Raw genomic sequence first — 19,377 nt, 5'->3', positions numbered from 1 at the left:
GTCACAATATCCACTTACTGATGTGAATAGTCAATGCACAGAGACGACAGCATCACCAAATTCTCCTAGCCGTGACTGAGAATTCAGCCCTAAAATATGACATTTTACAAAATATCTGGGTTTGTTAATATAGATTGAGTTTTTGCTGTGGCAGCAACAAGGCCCAGATTACTTTGTTAATCCATCAATTATTACATTATACACTGATGAAAAAGAAGCATTAATACCTGAAATATCATCAGGTACTGCAAAGGGAATATGGAAGATTTAGAAATTTAGAAGTTTATGGCACATTAATTCAAAATGGTATTTGGATCACCTTTTTATGTCTGTAAATAGAAATACTTATCCTACTGTTTATTTCTGGAACTAAAACAGGTTTTGTACTTCCTTTAGGAGAAGGAAAAAAAAAAACAAAAACAAAAACAAACCAAAGCAGGATCAATCCTGCTGAAGTAATTACTAAAGCTCCAAGTGAGATCAGTGGGAGCAGAACTGCGTTTATCTTTGCACAATGACAGATGAGAAGGGAAAGAAATGTAAAAGCAATGAAACTGGTTGCATGGAAGAGTTACCACAGAACCGACTAGCTCATACATGTTGCAGTGCTGCATTAGAACAAGAAAATGGGCATTAGTGAATAAAAATCAAAACAAACCTTTTAACTATTTCTCTGCAAGACAGAAATCTCACTTATACCAGTTTACAGAGAGACTGTCATTCCAGCCTCTTCCACCTGCCCACTAATAGTTGGGTTTAGAGATTAAAAAGAGAGTAAATTATTGGTCTACAGCTGACGAAGACCCTATAATGATGAAACTTTCATCCCTAGCACCCTACTTCAAATTCCAGTCAAGTCAATGGAATCTGATGGGCTTCAGTAATTTGATGAGCGGGCAGTAGTACAATGCATGGGAAGCATGCTACCTCCCGTCCCCATCACAGCTAACCACCTTTTTTGCCATCTCAAAGATGCTGGGGAAAGTTCAATGTACATGAACAGAATTGGTGCCTGCTTAAGGTCTTAAGGCAATTTTTGCTTAGGATCGTAACAGAGGTACAATGATAAACAGTGTGAGGAAGCCTGTACTGTTATTACTCATGCTGCACTCCCCTCATCAATAAACAGGCTCTTTACGTGCTTGGCTTCACTCACATGCCATGTGAGTGAAGACATTATTGACATGAAAGTGAAGAAAGGTGTGTAAGCAAAAATAAAATGTGCTAGGGATCTAAAATACACTAATACTTTTTTTTTTTTTTTCAAAATTACTATCACTGGCTTTCAGGATTAGGTCTGACCCTCAGCGCAAACACTCTTACACGTGTAGTGAAGGAAAACCACCAACTCCTAGGTGTTCCAGAAGTCAATTCATACTATACCATTCATATAAACATGAATGGAAACCACATCTATATTTCTGAGGATTATTTTAATGCACAGGACTGTATGGATCCCATAGCTGTCAAATAACTGGAGAGAGATCCCTCAAACACAAAGATCATTACTAAATGCTCTGAATTGCCGCTGGTTTGCAAACAAAATCTCATTCATTTAACTTATCTTGTTGTGATACTTCTGAGTAAGCTTTATCTAGATGCATGTGAAACCATTGTTGCAGGAGATTTTTGCTTTTTTTGAGGGTGGGTTGGTTTCCTTTTAAATTCTCGTGGTTTCCTGGTTATATTGCTCCCCCACAGTCCTGACATAACAAGTACAAGCTCTGCAGCAAATACTATGGGAGATTTTATTCAGTGGTCTGTTGCTGCCTCTCTCTCCCTTTCACAAGCAGCAAGGGTAAATCTTGTCTCAGCACTGTGAAAATGGAATTTCAAGAGTTCTTACAGTGGTATTAGTATTTAAATTTACAGCAGCTCTGGTATATACCTGAAATGCATTTTAATCTACCCAAGGAATATATTCAGTCCTGGGAAGTTCATTGTTGTTTCTAATTGTCAGCGACTGCTACACTTTGCTTGCCTGCAGCTATCCAATTAACATATCACCACTACGCAAAATATTGTAATTTGCTTGATGTCCTAACAACAAGAGCCTCACACTCCACTTCTATCCAAAAATTTCCTCCTAGTTGGTTTTCCAACGTATTAGCAAATGACAGGGAAGAACATACAAACAGACATATGTGAACAGATAACTCAGCCTTCAAAAACCTTCTCCTGTTGTTGTGCAAAGTTCTGTGGAGATACCCCTGGTTGTTGTGTATCTCAAGAGAGAGAAAAACAGAGAAAGAGAGGGAAGAAAAGCTCAACTCCAGAAGTGGAAAACATGTAACTTGTGCCCTGAGATATTGCTATGGCAACATTTAAACAATGAACAGAAAGCCCTGCAGGATTCTGCTCTTGCTTCCTTGGATACCAAATGTAAATCCTGATTCTCTTTTATTGTGTGCATGCACAAGCGTCTGATTTTTGCCTTTTCCTCTAACAGATAGCAAAGTATCCAGGCCCCCTACCATGAACTATGTGTTAATTCACTTCCACATGCTGCAGCTTGTGAATCTGCAATTAAAACACACCAGTAGCACACTTGTCTCCCTTCTTGCATCCCCATTCCTATCCCCCAAGAGAAAAACTTACTGCGATAATACAGCTAAATAGCAGGCACCCCTCTTTTCTGAACAATGTAATTAAATTAACCACTCCAAGACGTCACAAGCCAAGACCCAAAGTCTTTTGCCATTACAGGAAGTGAAGGCAGGATCATTTCTAAGGGGAGCTCCTTGCCCATGCTGCTGGACTTGAGCATGCTGTAAGAGGCTGCCCTCCAGACCACTGTGGCTTCTGCTATTATTAAGTCATTCTCATCTGGGTTGTCCTGCAGGGTAGCACTTTATAACTGAAGGAGGCTTGGTTTTCATTATGATTTTCATAGAGCATCTGGTAAAAGGATAGATGGGGATGCAGAAGGAGGGCCCCTGCTAACGGGGGCCCTGCTTTGCACCCTAGCCCAAAGTCCAGTCAGCTTGACTACTCTAGAAACGACTTGGAGGGGGGCTAACTGCACTTCTTCAGAGTAATTTTCCTCCCAGACTGCAAGTAGCACTAATTCCAACACCCTTCTCTCTCTCCTCATTCCCTTACTAGCAATCAGAAAAAAAGGGATATCTCTAAGCAGAAGTGAAGGCACACTGGCAAGACTGAGATGGAGGCTCTCGCACACTGCTGCTGTGCACAGTGCACTCCTTCAGTGAATATATTGTAACTTCACTCTTGAACAGCTTGGCTTGTGAGTTTTCACCAGTACAAAGCTCTCTCAAAATGTGCTAAAATCCTGTCCTGAGCCCCCTTCAAAGTCTTTCATATTGCTATAGGAAGAATCTTCATGTCAAATGGGAGACAGTTTGTTAGGCCACAGGCAAATAATTTTAAGTCCTATATGTAGGAAGTCACAGCAGCACCTTGGGAATCCCTTCCTTTTCCTTCAGTCCCACAAAATTGCTCACAGATGGCTCACATCTAGAGCACTCTTTCTTGGGTCTCAACCAATCTGAAAGTCCATTTTTCACTTGTCAGTGCTATCAAGCTGGGAGATACTGTGACACAAAATCTGCTGCTCCAGCAAACTGAACCTGCTCCTATTCTACATTAGTACAAATCATTCCTGACGTGAAAGACATGGACTAGCTACCCCCTTGCGTTGCTAGCCTACAGTTTGCCAAGAATACCTGAAGTTTGAGATGCATGATATCTGACCTTCCAGAGAACAATAAGAACAAATACAGTAGGACCCTCCAATATAGCTTTCTCTTTCCTTCTGTACAAGCATTTGGTGCCTAAATATACACATAATGGTTTCTTGTACAGTGCCAAAATCCCAGCTGCCTGGGGTCATTACCAAACGGATTGTCCATGGTTTGAAGAAGCGACAGCCCACAAGACCAGCATGTGCTGCTGAATGATACACCTGTGCTCAGGCACATGCGAGGGAAGTAGCAGAGACAGCCAGCTCTTGCCTCTCCTTGTGGAGATTTGTTGTTGTCATTTAGCTGGATGTTTGGATTGACATTTTTGGCCATTTATGTTATGATCAGCCCTTTGGGCTCTGGATAAGCCCCAGCTCAAATGTTGAGAAATTCTATAGTCGTTCCCAGTCTGAGATTGAATGAGTTAAACTCTGGGTTGTTCCATCTGTCTTTCGGCGACTGTATTAAGTGAATGATTCACTGAAGTGTGAAACTGTTGCCTCTCTAGAAGCAGACACGCATCCCTAGCTTTTTAACATTGACAAGGTTTGCCTATTTCAGCCCAAACTGGTGGCTAAATTTTCCCAGTGCTTCCTTATTGCATCAGGAAAATCCTCCTGCTAGTTATTGTACAAAATGAATGAGGCACCTGTGGCAGATTTCTTTTGTCAAAACCTGGAGTTGCTCTATCAAATATTCTGTTTATATGTTCAGTTGACAGCAGTCCAGGGAAAAGCTTGGAGATGCCTTTTCCTTAGCCAGCTTCTTTTTCCTTCAGTAATTACTGAGCAGCAGCTTAACATAGATTTAGCTGCTCTATTACTGCAACTGCTGATGTAAGTGTAGCCCACAATAGGGCACAGACTTATAATGATACGTGAAGGAATGGAGAAGAGAGTTTTGTGCTTATTTTCAGATGCTGGCAAACTTATTAACCACTTAGTGTCCCACCAGGAAATGTGCCCAGAGAAATAAATGAGGCTAAAGCACTTCATACCAAACTGATTTAGCTATACTGAGAAAGATGAGAGTAATTGGAGCTGGAAGGAACAATTTTTGCTGTGCATGCTTCCTTCTTTTTCTAAACACAACAGCACAAAGGGTCTGATTTGTTCAGGTGGTGAAACAAAAACTCCCAGAGATTTCGTTAGGAGCAGGACTGCACCCTAAATCTTAATGCTTTAGAAGTAGCTAATGTTTAAGCGGCATGACCTCCAAACAGAAGCGCATGGGACACATTTGAGAGGCAGAAGGTCTTATTTCCATTATGCCAAAAGATTCAGGATGTTTACATAAAGTGATGTGAGTGAATGGAGAAAGGGAGAAAAAAAAGATGCTGCTAATATTTATTTATGTATTTATCCAGGGAAGTTAGAGCTCTGGTTTGCGTTGTTTCATGCAGGAAGCTTGTGAAGAGGGAAATGCTGCCAGAAAAGAATGTTAAAATCCAGCTCTACTAACACCTCTCCCATCCCTGCCTTCTCTCCCCTCCTCCAGAATATTGCAGCTAGAGAAAAGTAAAGCAAGTGGCAAAGCTAGTTTTGCACCTTGCCTGCCAAAAAATATACATATCTGCTCAATGCCTCTTTAATTAGCTGTTTCTCTCCTTCTCCACCAGTTTGGGCCTAATACTTCCAGCTTTAGCCTCTACATATGAAGGCCAAGGTTGAGGAAGACAGAGGTGAGGGAGGAGAGAAGGGGAAGAAAGAGAAAGAAAACTCCCTATCTACAAGCAAAGCAGTCATACCAGGAGAGGGGACGGAAGTGGCACTCTTCCTCACAGGAAAACAAGGACTTCTATTTCAAACACCATGTTATCCTCCCTTTATTCCACACCCCCACGCCACATTTCTCCAGAAAGGGAGAGACATTTACTGGTCTGTTACACATCATTGCTAATCTGTGAACCCCACCATCTACAAGCCACATTTTAATTATTTTCATTATCAGCATAATAACAAAAACCTCCTAACACCACAGTATCCTCTCATTGCTTGTCAATCAAAGTAAATTGCTTTCAACTGCCATGAAAGTCCTAGGGGAGCCTGAAGGATTCACCACAAAATCACAAAGAATTTCCTAGGAGATCTGGAGGACACTGGTGGCTTGTACAGCAGTTTCCTAAACTCCCCTTCAATAGGAGAATGTCCTCTCTCTGCCTGTTACTGTTTTTTCTTAGCAATGAGTGTAAAACATGCCATTTCTCTCAGAGTTGCCTCTTCAAAATCCATTAAAACCCCTTGTCCTACCCGCCCCCAGCTCCCGCCAAAAGCCATCCTTCACCTCCCTGCTTGATTATTAAATTTTCCTCTTAACAGACCATATTCATCTGCAATGTCAGACTAGATGCCAGCATTCAAATCAGAGCATTTCTCTATTTTAAACACTTACTAAACAAAGAAATAAACCTCCTCCATGCATCCAATTCTATGCAACTTGCATCCATTTGTACAGACTGGGCAATCAGGCAGCACCCCCCACTCACTGCAGGGGCTTTCTCAAAAGATTTCTTTGCTAGTGAACATTTACAAACACCTCAGAACCACAGAGGCAGGCATCTGCAACATCCTACCAAGCCTAGAATTTTACTAACAGGAACATTTGAGCTACTGTGAGAATTCAGTTCTGTCCTCGTTCCTTCCCTTCTCCCTTCGCAATCACCCCTCTCCAGCCATTATCAAAATCCAGCCAGATTCTTTATTCAGGTGGGGGAAAAGACCAAGAAAAGAGGGTTAAGAAAGAAGAGAGGCAATGGGACATATTTCCTTTTCCAAAAAATAATAAAATAGAAAGTGTACTTACTGTATCCTCAAAGACTATCCAGCCGGAAATCCAAGTGGTTATGAAAAACCAGCGTGGGGGAGGGGTTAGAAAACTATTTCATTTCAGCAACCAAATCAAATTTAAAAACAAGAAAGGAAATAAAAATAAAGGTTATCCAACTGTAATTTCCCAGCAATTTCAGTCCATACAGGTGCCAATCCAACCCATTGCTGAACTCTTCCCCCTCCAGCAATTTTCCTTTCTTCTTCTCTGTCCTTTATTTTCTCTGTGGCTTTCAACTTTTCTGTAGTGGTAATGTTGATGTTTGCCTTCACCAGAGAAGAGTAGTTTAAAATAAGAGGAAAAAAACAAAAAATCCTCGCAGATGATGAATGGTCCTTCTCCTTTCTGAAACTTTTCATTCCACTGTGGATCCTTTCCCTAGTTTCCTTTTTCTGAGATTTTCTGCCTCTCTGGATGTACTGCTCTCCATTGCTCACTATTTGTTTTTTCTCTGGAGAACAGAAATGGCTGTATTTCTTTATAAGCAACCCTCCATCTGTATTCTTTTAATGTAATTTTGTTGTGATTGTTAAGATCCAGGTCTTGCCAGGCAATTTTCTTCTTCCCCCTTCTTTGCTGCACTATCAATTATCCAATCTGTGTGTCTCCACATTAGAACAGGGATTCCCATTCTTCTTTTCCTCTATCCTCCTCACTCCTTTACAAAAGAATCTCCTTTTGCATTTAAATTTTTATTTGTGTCTGTCAAAACAATAAAGTTTTAGTCTCTCTCTCCCCTCTCCAAAGATCTGATTAGATTTCCAATCACAACCCAGTGCGCAATTGGATTTTTGATTTCAGCAAGAAGCCAGCAATCCACAGCATCAGCATCCTCTCCTCGCTTCAAACTCCACGTTATATCCTTTTGCCTTCCCTCCAACTCCTCTGCATTTTCATAATCTCACATTAAATGGAATGAAGGAGGGAGGGAGTAGAGAAAAATTCAAGGTTCCCACCAGCTGTCAAGAATAAATCCATCCCCTTGTTATTTTTTTAAACACTTGGGACGGCTATTTTTAACGCCCACTCTCCCCTTTGGCCCCCACACTTCTCAAAAATCTTTCTGATGTTAAAACTCCCCCAATGGGGCACAAAAGAAGCCCAGCGAGGCGTGATTTGTCCTCTTAGCTGTAAATTTCACAAGCACCCTTTGCTTTTCATTTCAGCTTCCTCTCCTTTTGTCCAGCAGCTATACAGATCCAGCAGCACCGAGACGGATAAACTTCTGTTTCTTCTTTGAGGAGGGAGAGGGAATGAGAGAAAGGAAGAAGAATAAAAGCTTTCCAATCTCTGCCTCCCTTTTCCTCCTTTTCTTTATTTCAGTGCAGGTCTGATCTCATTTCCAAGCTTAGCCTGGTGTATTTCAGATCTACAAGTTGGATTTCCCTTCTGCACAGCAGCGAGTTAGTCTCCCATCTTTTTCCACATGCCAGTTATCTTCTCCCTTTTCTTCCTTCCTGCCTCCCTTACAAGATGACACATTCCCAGGAGCACAACCGCTTCCTTCAGTTTTTAGTTTCATCCCTGAAATGCATAGTCCTTTGCACAGCCGAAACCCTTCCTCCCTCCCATTAGCTTCAGCTCGAATTCCCCCTGTGTGTGCATGTACGTACGCATGTATGTATATATCCAGTTCCTGACAGATGCTGTTGCTGCTGGGAGTAGCTCCGCTTTTCTGTCGCTCTGGCTTTCTCTTACTCCCCACCTTTCAGTGGCACCCTAGGATTTGCAAATGTCCCAGGGCCAGCCTTTCTGGCTACACTCCTGCTTCTCCCCTTCCGTTCTCTCTCTCTCTCCCCCCCCACCCCCCCTTTCTTCTTCTTCTTCTTCTTCTTCTTCTTCTTCTTCTTCTTCTTCTTCTTCTTCTTCTTCTTCCTCCTCCTCTTCTCCTTCTTCTCCTCCCCCCCGCCCCCCCCTTCTCTGCTTGTGATCAGTAAAATACAATTACCCAATTACCTCCCATCATCTTAGCACTGATTGGTCAATTGCATTAACACTTGATGTCAGGGAAAGGGTATGGGAGCTACTCCGACGTGGCACTGCTGCCACCTGGTTGACAATCTGGGAACAAACGCTGGGCTACCTTAAGAAATCTTCAAGTCAGAAAGCAGTGACTGAGAAACAAGGGATCGTCTTAAGGAAAAGAATGTCAAAACTCATTTTCTTAAAAGCCTGCCTGATTCTGACAGTTCAACCAGTATTCACAGGTACCAGCCTCGCCGCTGAAGCACAGGGAATGACAGTAAAATGAAATAAGGTATAAAGTTGTTTTTGCAAAAGAAGTACAGAACATTCAGTATTCACAGGTACCAACTCCAGCCACAGATGCAGAGGAATGACAATAAAATGAAACAAGGAATAAAGTTATCTTTGCAAAAAATGTAACAGTGGAAAGAATTTGCATGGAAAGACAATCTGTTTTCTAATTACAGAAGTAAATGTATGTTTAAAACTTATATACACATACAAGTTTCCTAAAACTCAATTTTGGCAGGTGTTTTCTATGAGGCCCTATGAGGTACTTCAAGGTTTCAGTGGGTTTGATGGCTCCAGTGAGCTGTTAAGTGACAGCAACAGAACAATACAATATCTAGGCTCACCTGTCAAATCTGCTGCAGCTTGATTAGAATGACTTGTGATCAGGATTTTTGAGGTTTCTAAACCAGCTCCCTAATTTGGGCTAGTAAAGTACTGACATGTTTGTTATGTACTTACCCACTAACAAGGTATGTTAGGTGTACTTATGTATGTTGCCTAAAATGCTCAGAATTGGACTTGTGTCTTGTTTTTTCAGGGACTTGAATTCAATAGATATTTTACAGAAAACTTTGCCTGTATAAAGTTAGATTCGCTACCCTCTCCAAGATGAAGGGAAATGGTATATGGATGATGTATGTGCTGGCATTTGTCTCCCTCAAAATCAGAAAGAAATTATTTATAGATCTAACTCCTCCACACAACCCCCCCCCCAAAAAAAAAAAAAAAAAAAGAATTAGTCAGGCGCTTTCATGGTAATTATAGAAAACTTCATATATTAAGCAGTAACTCTGAGTTATTCCATGCATGCAATAATATAGCTAGCTCTTTGCTCAGTCCTCTCTCAAATAGCCAAGTTATGTTTTGTATCCTTACTTAGCCTTCATATTTGGTGTGAAACCAGCATACTTGAAAATAAAATAAATTTTTAAGTTATATGACATATTGTAAGTTTTTCTGGAATTATAAAATCCATAAGCTAGCTGAGTTCAGTCACATAACACTTACTGAATCATTAACATTGACTTTCAGATTTATTCTACTGACTCAGCGGGCTTTCGGGTGAGAAAGTTCTACCAGATATAAGTTAAGCAACTGGAACCAGGTCCTTAATCACTGTTAGATCATTTAGCATCTGATCTCACTATCACTGAAATCAATGGCAAACACAAATTACCTACAATGGGTGAAAGACTTAGTGTGTAGTAATAATGAATTACCCAAACATAATGGCCTTTCAAGAATGCTAAAAAAGACTTTGGGGATTTTTGGAGAAAGCTGCAAAGTGTGATAAGAGATGAAGTTTCTGACAAATAACAACCTTTTTCTCAGTTGGTGAGCTTACTTTGTTCCATCTGATTCATTGATGCCACTGGGATATTTTGGGCCTATGAATGTCTTAAGAGTCTTTTTCTTTTTTCTACTTAAAATCCAAAAAAACACAAAGAAGTTGTGCCTTTTCCCAGAAGGATAAAAACATCATAGCCTAATACGCTCCACTGTTTCTTTAAAAAGTGCCTCAACAATTTCCTGCTAATATTAAAGCACCTGTGAGCAAAATTGAAGGTTTCTGTAACTGAATTAAATATATATATGGGCATCAAAACCAGAAGACACACAGCTTTTGGGATCTAACCAAAATCTAAGACACAAGCACCTGCAATAGCTAGAGTATCTCTGGGGATAGAAACAATATTTCACTTTTCATGGCAATTTGCACAATCTGTATTTTTAATGTAATCAAAATACACATTTCTAACTGATTCCAGCACTTAAATAAATGTCCATATTTATACACACACAAAGATAATATATTTGCTGGCATAGATGCGACTAAACACAAAATCAGTACCAAGACTGTAATGTGCTGTAGGCTATGATATAATCTTCTCAAAGTTTGTTGTTTTTAATATACCAATTATGCATTATCAACCAATAAACATAGAATATAGAGTGACTAGCTTCTTAGAACATAACTTTAAAGCAAACTAATTTGTGATATTTATGAGATGGCACTGCATGCTATATGGAAAGGCAAATGTCCTCTTACTAAGCAAAAGAAAAAATAGAATTGTATTATCTGCTTTACAAGCACACACGCCACCTATGTGTGAAACCTATTTAAAACAAATATTTTAGTATTATCACAATAAGTCATTTACTAACCAAATGTTAAAAGGGTATCATTAGCACTGGACAGAACTGTTTGTGTGACTTTTTTCCTGCAGACCATTGCATGTTGCTACCTCCAAACAATACTGTTTGTATATTGCCTTCAATCTTTTATTTTGCAGGTTTTCTGGGCAAGAAAAACATGCATAACAGTTCACAAAAGTCATCCAGCATGGTGAGCTGAAATTCAAAATGAAAGCAGCATGGAAATCTTTGGATGATACACATGACGCAATGCTTTACAAGAACTGACAAGGTGAAACAGAGGAAATATCCTGGGTCCTTTTGGTCAGTTTCTAAACTAGGGAATTGCTATCCTTCATGCCCATTCCCCACGACTGGGCACACTCAGGTAGACACCAAGTGTTAAGAGCAGCTGTTACCTGGTCTTCTCCCTGCCTGGGAGCTGCCCTGGCAGTGCTACCATACAGCTTGCAGAATAGTCACTGCTGCTACGGCACAAAATCCCAAACACACAGTGGAGGTCACTGGGTCCTGGTTCCTCTTATGGACCAAAATCATCATGACTCAAAAGGGTGAACTGTGAAGAAAACTAAACATGGACAGGCAAAGGAACTTTATTTTTCATATAATGGTACAAGCTTGCCTGATCCTCAGTACAGGAGGATAACAAAACTCAAATGTACGTACTGGGAAATCTTTACATAACAAACATGGACAACAACAGATTGTTATAACACACCTTTTCCTTCTTGACAGATGATGAGACTTAAAGAACCAAAGTTCTCTGTGTGATTAGCACTGGAAGAGACTAGATATTCACAATTGTCAGTCATTTGTTGGAAGAGAAACATGATAAAGCCTAAGAAAAGAGAATTCTGACCTGTAGATAAAGGAGTAGACAACCTTCAAAATTGAATAAGCATAACCAAAGTTTAAGTAAAAGAGTGAAACCAAACCAGTTTGCTTATACAAAGTAAAGTGAAAAGCGGTTTCAAGTTGTTCTAGCTCAGTGACAGCCCTGTCTTCCTTTTAAATAAACATGAAGAAATCATAAAGGAAGCTATAGAACATATTATTACTTCGCTTTTATTAAGCATTGCTAACAAGAAGCTGCTTGCATATGGAGACAGTACTTGAATCCTCTTATAGCTTACTACTTTCAAAAGGGAACAAAAAACGCTGACAAACATACTTTTGACTGCACAGATCTAGGATCAAGCTCATTAATTAATTTAGGGATTCAAGAAAGATCATAAAAATCTCAGACTATACAAAACATGTCATACATAATCTTACAGGGGTTGTGATTTTTTTGTAATGTAATCAAAGCTCATGGTACATATTTTCCTGTATATGTGATTTCTCTGATTATGTTGAATGTTTTTAATATGAAAACCACTAAAGTCAGGTTCAAACCCATCAAAATTAGCAGCTGACTACAATACTGCCTCATTCATTAATATTCACATATCTTTGTTCTGATATTTACAGTTCTAGTGAGAAATTTTATTTCATAGGTAATTTCTATTGGGTCACAGAGGCTTGGAAGAAGTAAAAGAAAATATATCCGCCTTTCAGGAAAATTTGGGTAAAACTGCAGTACATATGATTTTGGCACACAGAAGTTCAAGTGACTGTTCAATAAACTCGTCTCTCCACAATATCATAATATCTATTTTTTCTGGTAAAGATGGAACTGAATGGTGGTTTTCATTAAGGTGTTTACATTTGAAAGGAACCATATTCCCAGAACTCCTGTATGTTCATTGTCCAGTCAGGTTAGCAGCACATGTTTAGAATTGTTCTACCAGTTGCTCTACAAATTTTCATCTTCAATGTTAACAATCCATAATTGAAAAGCAACCTACTGTCTAGAAAGACTTTCTAGAATTTCTGCTTTTGGAACTGAATCCTGTACTGTTGGTGTTTCCATTACAGCAAACTCAACCAATTCACCAAGCTGAACATGAGCCAGCAACATGCCCTTGCTGCAAAGGCTAATGGTATCTTGGGCTGCACCAGGCAAAGCACTGCCAGGAAGTCGAGGGACATGATCTGTCCCCTCTACTCAGCATTGGTGAGGCCACACCTGGAATACTGTGTCCAGTTTTGGGCTCCACAGTACAGGAGAGATATGGACAGGCTGGAGACAGTCCAAAAAAGGTCCGTGAGGATGATGGACCGGAACATCTCTCCTATGGGGAAAGGCTGAGAGAACTGGGACTGTTTAGCCAGGAGAAGGTTCAGTGGGGGGGATCTTATTAATGTCTACAAATACATGAAGGGAGGGTGCAAAGAAGATGGAGCCAGGCTCTGCTCAGTGGTGCCCAGTGACAGCACCAGAGGCAATGGGCACAAACTGAAACACAGGAGATTCCCTCTGAACATCATGAAACACTGTTTTACTGTGAGGGTCACTGAGCACTGAAATAGGTTGCCCAGGGAAGTTGCTGAGTCTTCCGCTTGGAGATATTCAGAAGCTGTCTGGAGATGGTCCTGGGCAATCTGCTTTTAGTGACCCTGCATGAGCATTGGGGTTGGACCAGATGACCTTCAGAGGTCCCTTCCACCCTCAGCCATTTTATGACACTCTAATTTAGTAGTTTGTAGAAGTATTTACATAGAAGGAAAGTAAGGAGCCTTTTACTCATTTAGTAAAAATATTTTTTTGTAATCTGCTCTCAGATTCTCTTATTCACCTCTGTGCCTAGGAGAATTACATGCCTAGCATTCAACTCGGAACTAGCAGAGGAGATTTTTTTCTAAAACAAATGCTGTTTTGAGGAAAAATAATATGAAAAAAAAAACCTACTGACAAAAAAAGTTACAGTTTTCCTAACTTTGCTCTTGGGACTGTTGTGTTACAATTCCAACTAGGACCTACATATATATACACACGCAGAGCTAGTGTTAGAACATTTACAGAATTATGTCCCTATCAAGACCTGCTCTTTAGGGTTGGTAATGACTTTTAAATTTACTGTAGCATAACTTTAGGGTATCTAACATTTCATAGAGTTTAACATTAAGAGTATACATGTATTCAATAAGTGACTACATATTAAAAAAGCAAAGGCTTCCTTTGTACCCAGCAGAAAAATTTTGGTTCCACTGAGGTCAATGACAAAACTTCTGCTGACCACAATTTTACAGAGCATCTTTTTTCAAGTGATTTTAAATTTTGAAGTCCATTCCAAACTCTATCTGTGAGCTCAGCATCTTGAAGATCAACATTAATCTTCACTTTTTTGCTAATGTTATTCCCAAAGCAATGAAGGACAAAGCTTTTACTGTTTCTGAGTCACAAACAGCTCCTCACAATACACACACACAAATGCATTTTTATAAAATCACTGTTAACTCACCTTCATTTAGTTAGAAACAGACTGTAGATATATTCTCTGAAATACTCTTAATCTTTACTGTAGCAGTAGCCATGTAGCCCTTCAGTAGTATTTTTTTCACATCCTATACCTATTTTTAGTTAAACTAATTAGACCAGATTAGGAAGAAGTACATGTCAAAACTCCTATCCTATGACAAAATCAAATTGCAAAGCATGATTTTAATGGGTAGTAACCCTAGCAAAAACCAAAAGCTGGGCAATACTACTATTATTATTATTAATAATAATAATAATAAAGAAGATCTTGTGGTTTCCTGTTCCAATTTCCAGTTCTTGGCAATGGTCATGTTTTTCAGCTTCCTACAAAATGTGAACATTTTTGACTGAAATTAGTATTTAAAAATCTGAGCTACTGTCCTGGTTTTGGCTGGGATGAAGTTAATTTTCTTCCTAGTAGCTGTACAGTGCTGTGTTTTGGATTTAGTATGAGAATAATGTCGATAACACACTGATGTTTTAGTTGTTGCTAAGTAGTTCTTACACTAGTCAAGGACTTTTCAGCTTCCCATGCTCTGCCAGGTGCAGAGGAAGCTGGGAGGGGAGGGGGCACAGCCAGGGCAGTTGACCCAACCTGGCCAAAGGGGTATTCCATGCCATATGATGTCATCCTCAGTATATAAACTGGAAATTGGCTGGGGGGCAGTGATTACTGCTTGGGGATGGGCTAGGTGTTGGTCAGCAGGTGGTGAGCAATTGTATCATGCATCACTTGCTTTTTATATTATTACTACTAATACTACTTTTTCACTTTATTTCAATTATTAAACTGTTCTTATCTCAACCCACAAGTTTTCTCACTTTCACACTTCCGATCCTCTCCCCCCTCCCACTGTGGGGGTACTGAGCAAGTGGCTGGGCGGTGCTTAGTTGCTGGCTGGGGTTCAAGCATGACACCTGCAAAATGGCTTAGACAAAATTTCAGGTGTTTTCACTCTAAAACAGTCCTGAGAAAAATTGCCCAAATTCTGCCATTTTCCTATGGCACTAATTTAGTCTTAGAATTTGAATCTAAACAAATTCTCTCCTTTCTAGGACTTAGCGCCACTGACATTAAACTGTTGTAAATTCACTCCATTGGGAAGAATAAGTCCTTTGATTTCAATGGAGTGTCTCCAGATTAATGCAGGCATAGATGAGAATAGAACATGGCGCTTCATTTTATATTCATGCCCAATCCAGTATGTATTTGGTTTTGTAAATCATAGATTCATAGAATCATTTAGGTTGGAAAATGTCAGTAGAGTGAAAAAGAAGGACTGTTTCTTTTAAATTGAATTTTTAAGAACATAAAATTTAAGAATATAGACAACTAGACTTGGACATGAATGAACTATCACTTTGGAAATAATATCTTTACTCTTTTTTTCTTCAGTGAATTTTAAATATCAAGAGTATGATATCCTGATATAGAGATGAATGTATCAGACTCCTGTGGCATTATTGTGACTGGAAAATACAATTTGCATTTATTGAGAAAAAATCTTAACTATATATGTTTCAAAACATTACTGAGAAACAGACTACAAGCCATATTGTTCTACCTTGTCTTCATGTTTAGCATCTATTCAAAGTGAAATTCTGGTGTGGGGAAAAGACTGTCAGTTTAACCTCTAAGCCAAGAAAAAAGTAACATAGCAGATTTCTAAATTTTTAATGCAAAAAATATAATAGTTTGCTTTAAGTACACAAGTTCCTAAAGAAAGTTATAACTTTCAATAAAATGGGGAGGAAAAGTTGTATGCAAAGAGATGACTGACAGAGATAATTGGCAAAATGGAAGAAAAGTTCATTGCACAAATAACATTAGTCAATGAAATAACTTTTCTTTTCAAGATCTATTTACAGGTACTTACAACTCTTTAAATAAACTACTTCAACTAAATATCTTCAGCATCCTTTATACCCAAAATCTGGAGATCATATTTACATATCAGACAAATTTTCACTTAGCTCTTATGGGTAATGTGAAAAAACCCCAGGTACTTTTTACAGTGAATTTTATCAACTCTTCCTTTTTTTTTTCCTTCTTAAACTAATATTGGCTTATCATTGGCCATTGGAAAAGAACAGAAACTTTTTTTTTCCAGATTTATCTAAATTGAAATGGATCAAAATACTATAATGAACATAACATACATAAGAACTTATTTTCTTACCATCAATGCTTGCAGGACTGCAGCCAGTGATGAGGACATCAAAAGAGGCATAGCCAGGACTCACTGGGATTGTATTTCCAGAATTTCTGCATTATCTCGAGATGGATTATTTGATTTCTCTGCACACCTGTGACCCAACCTGTAAAATGAAAATAATACTTACTGAACGTGTTAAACAGGACAGACTCACCACTACTTGGACTAGGAAGAGTAAAGTTTCACAGTTGTGTCAGTGCATGATGTGCACTACACCAGGCAAGGTAAACAGGAAAAATATAAGGTAGCAGAGAGGGTAGGACCCCACTCCACTAAATAATTATAATTCTTTTCTGTACTTTAGCACTCAATACCTGATATTAAGTAATTTAAAGATCCCTGAACCTGCTGTGATATAAGTGTACTTTGACAGAATTTGCCTCAAAATAGATGGATGAAAAAGTCAGGGAATTCTATAGGTCCTAGCTATAAATGAAGGCAGGAGGCACCATATTTATACTCACAAGTGCTCTGAAATTGTGATTTAGCCCCAGCTGGCAACTTAGCCCCACACAGCCGCTCGCTCACTCCCCACCAGCAGGATGGGGGAGAGAATCAGAAGGGTAGAAGTGAGAAAACTCATGGGTTGAAATAAGAACAGTTTCATAATTAGAATAAAACAACAATAACAACAAAAATAATAATAATGGAAAGGAAAACAACAAGAGGCAAAACCCAGGGAAGGGGGAACGTTAACAAACCGCACGTGACGCAACTGCTCACCACCTGCCAACCCAACAATGCCAGTCCCCAAGCCACAACCACCCCACACCACCGGCCCCCGTTAATGTCCTGCTCCCGGCGCCCCGCGGTAGGGAATGAACATCCCATTGGCCGGTCTCGGCTGTGGCCCCGCCCCCGCGGCCTCCTGCCCTCGTGGCAGAGCGGGAAGCTGGGAAGGCCCCTGGCTGCTACAGGCGCTCCTTAGCGACACTGAGCCGCTCCTTAACAGCAACGAAAGCATCACTGTGCCCCTGGCACTGTACCAGCTACAGTGAAGGGAATTAACTCCATCCCGGCCAAAGCCAGCACAGAAATATAAGTTAAAGACCAATCACCACCTTGAGTACCCCAGATTTTCTCAGGCCATGTTCAGCTCTCCCTTCGATCTACACATTCCCATAAAAATTGTACATAGGTTAAAGAGCATATGAAATGTGAAATATCTAATTGTCTTTTAGTAACATCTTAAAGAGGTGGATGAAAAACTTCAAGACAATTATAAGCCTCTTTAAATTCTTTTGGAATTTACTTGGACACTCCAGAACAGACCAATAGTCTGTCCAGTCCACTATGGTGTCACTTCTAAAGAGAATACAAGATTATTCCTTAATAGGGAGTTCCAGCAGTATAGGTGGAAGAATAATCCAGACCCATTTGCACTGGATTTGCACTTAAGCTCTAGAAAGGTTACAAGTGGAAAATGTAACTCTATATTTTGCAGACAATAAGAGGAAATAGGTTTAATACAAATAAACATCTTTGTCCCCAATGGGATAGGATCCTCTGAGAAGTTCCACAAGGAACTTGTGGTTGAGAACATCTCTCATTCTTTATTGACTGCATGTTAGAAATCCTGATAAGAAGTTAGGATATCCTTCCAGTCACAAGTGGTGAAAATGATGGCAAGAATAATGATTATTTAAAGTATATATGTTGGTTTTTTTTTTTATTTCAATCAATGATACTTTAGACTCAGTTTTTCTACCATCTCTCCAAACTTCATACTCAGTGGGTATGGTACAGCTTTAAATCAAAACTCACCTTACTGAATCAGATCTGATCATCAAGATCTAGGGAAGAGTTTCTTGTTAAGGGAACTATTTCTGGTGATGAAGAGGATAAAAAACCTGCAAGGAATGAAATATTGTAAGAAGCTGCACATCATGATTATAGGATTGTTTGGGAGCAGGAAAAAAACCCCACCAATAGGTGATACACAGGGGTCTCGATTTGGTCAATACTTGTACCAGTTGCTTTTTTTGTTTGTTTTTCAGACCTTCAATTTCTCTCTCCTTGCACTTTTCCACTTACTTAGATTGAAACTGCATTTTCTTCCAATTGCATTTGCTTTGCACTCTTTTGTGCATGATGGTGGAAATTATCTTCAACATGCTAATGAAAATACATATAATTTAAGAGACAAGAAGTAATATTAGCATCAAAGATTACAGTACTGATAGTATTTGAACAATAAGTAGGGGTTATATTGATAAAGCTAGAATACTAGGCTAAAGTTTTCAAATTTTCCAAAAATTGCTCACAAATACATTTGTGAAAATCAGGAGGTCAAGGGATATGGGCTTTCATTTAAAATGTTTCAAGTGGGCCTTATTTTCAAAAGCAGACGCAGCAATGTTTGTTAAATCCAGCCCCATTTAAAATGTGTTCTCCAAAGACGAGCCAGCTAAAATGAATCATCACTTTTGGAAAACACATTTAATAACTCCATATATGAAGGCATAGATCTGGAAGCCAGAATTAACTCTCTGTGGTCCTAAAGTACATACAGTCCATTTTACTAGAATACCTTTTCTGGAAGGGAAATTTAGAAGAGAAGAGATATTTAGGTTCAAAGTAGAAATTTAAATGCAAAAGTAAACTTACAAAGCTGTTTCAACATCATATTAAAAACTTTCCCCTGAAATATGATAATTAAAGACAAATAAATTTAAAAAAAAAAATACTGATAATTCAAGCTACTCCTATTTTGTTAACTTGTTGGGTTTGGGTTTTTTGTTTGTTTGTTTATTTGAAATTACTGCCCCTCCCCTCAGTTTTTTTAGGAAAATAAAAACAAAGAAAATATATCAACTGATATTTTAAAAAATCAATAAATAAATGGTTCCAAAGTGAT

At 39.1% G+C, this 19,377-nt stretch overlaps 1 protein-coding gene across 2 annotated transcripts in view; it reads right to left on the bottom strand.

Moving 5' to 3' along the window:
* Nucleotides 1–8,318, bottom strand: part of LRRC4C (leucine rich repeat containing 4C) — a 101,364-nt gene extending 93,046 nt beyond the window's left edge. For both annotated transcript variants that reach the window (XM_064452316.1, XM_064452317.1), the window contains exon 1: nt 6,507–8,318. The gene's annotated coding sequence lies outside the window, so the exon portion shown is untranslated. The remainder of the gene's footprint in view (nt 1–6,506) is intronic.
* Nucleotides 8,319–19,377: the final 11,059 nt, after the last annotated feature.

The sequence above is a fragment of the Phalacrocorax carbo genome, chromosome 5, assembly GCF_963921805.1.
Source record: "Phalacrocorax carbo chromosome 5, bPhaCar2.1, whole genome shotgun sequence".
Lineage (NCBI taxonomy): Eukaryota > Metazoa > Chordata > Aves > Suliformes > Phalacrocoracidae > Phalacrocorax > Phalacrocorax carbo.
The sequence above is the reverse complement of the archived record's forward strand: the minus strand, read 5'-3'. Positions and strand labels throughout refer to the sequence as shown.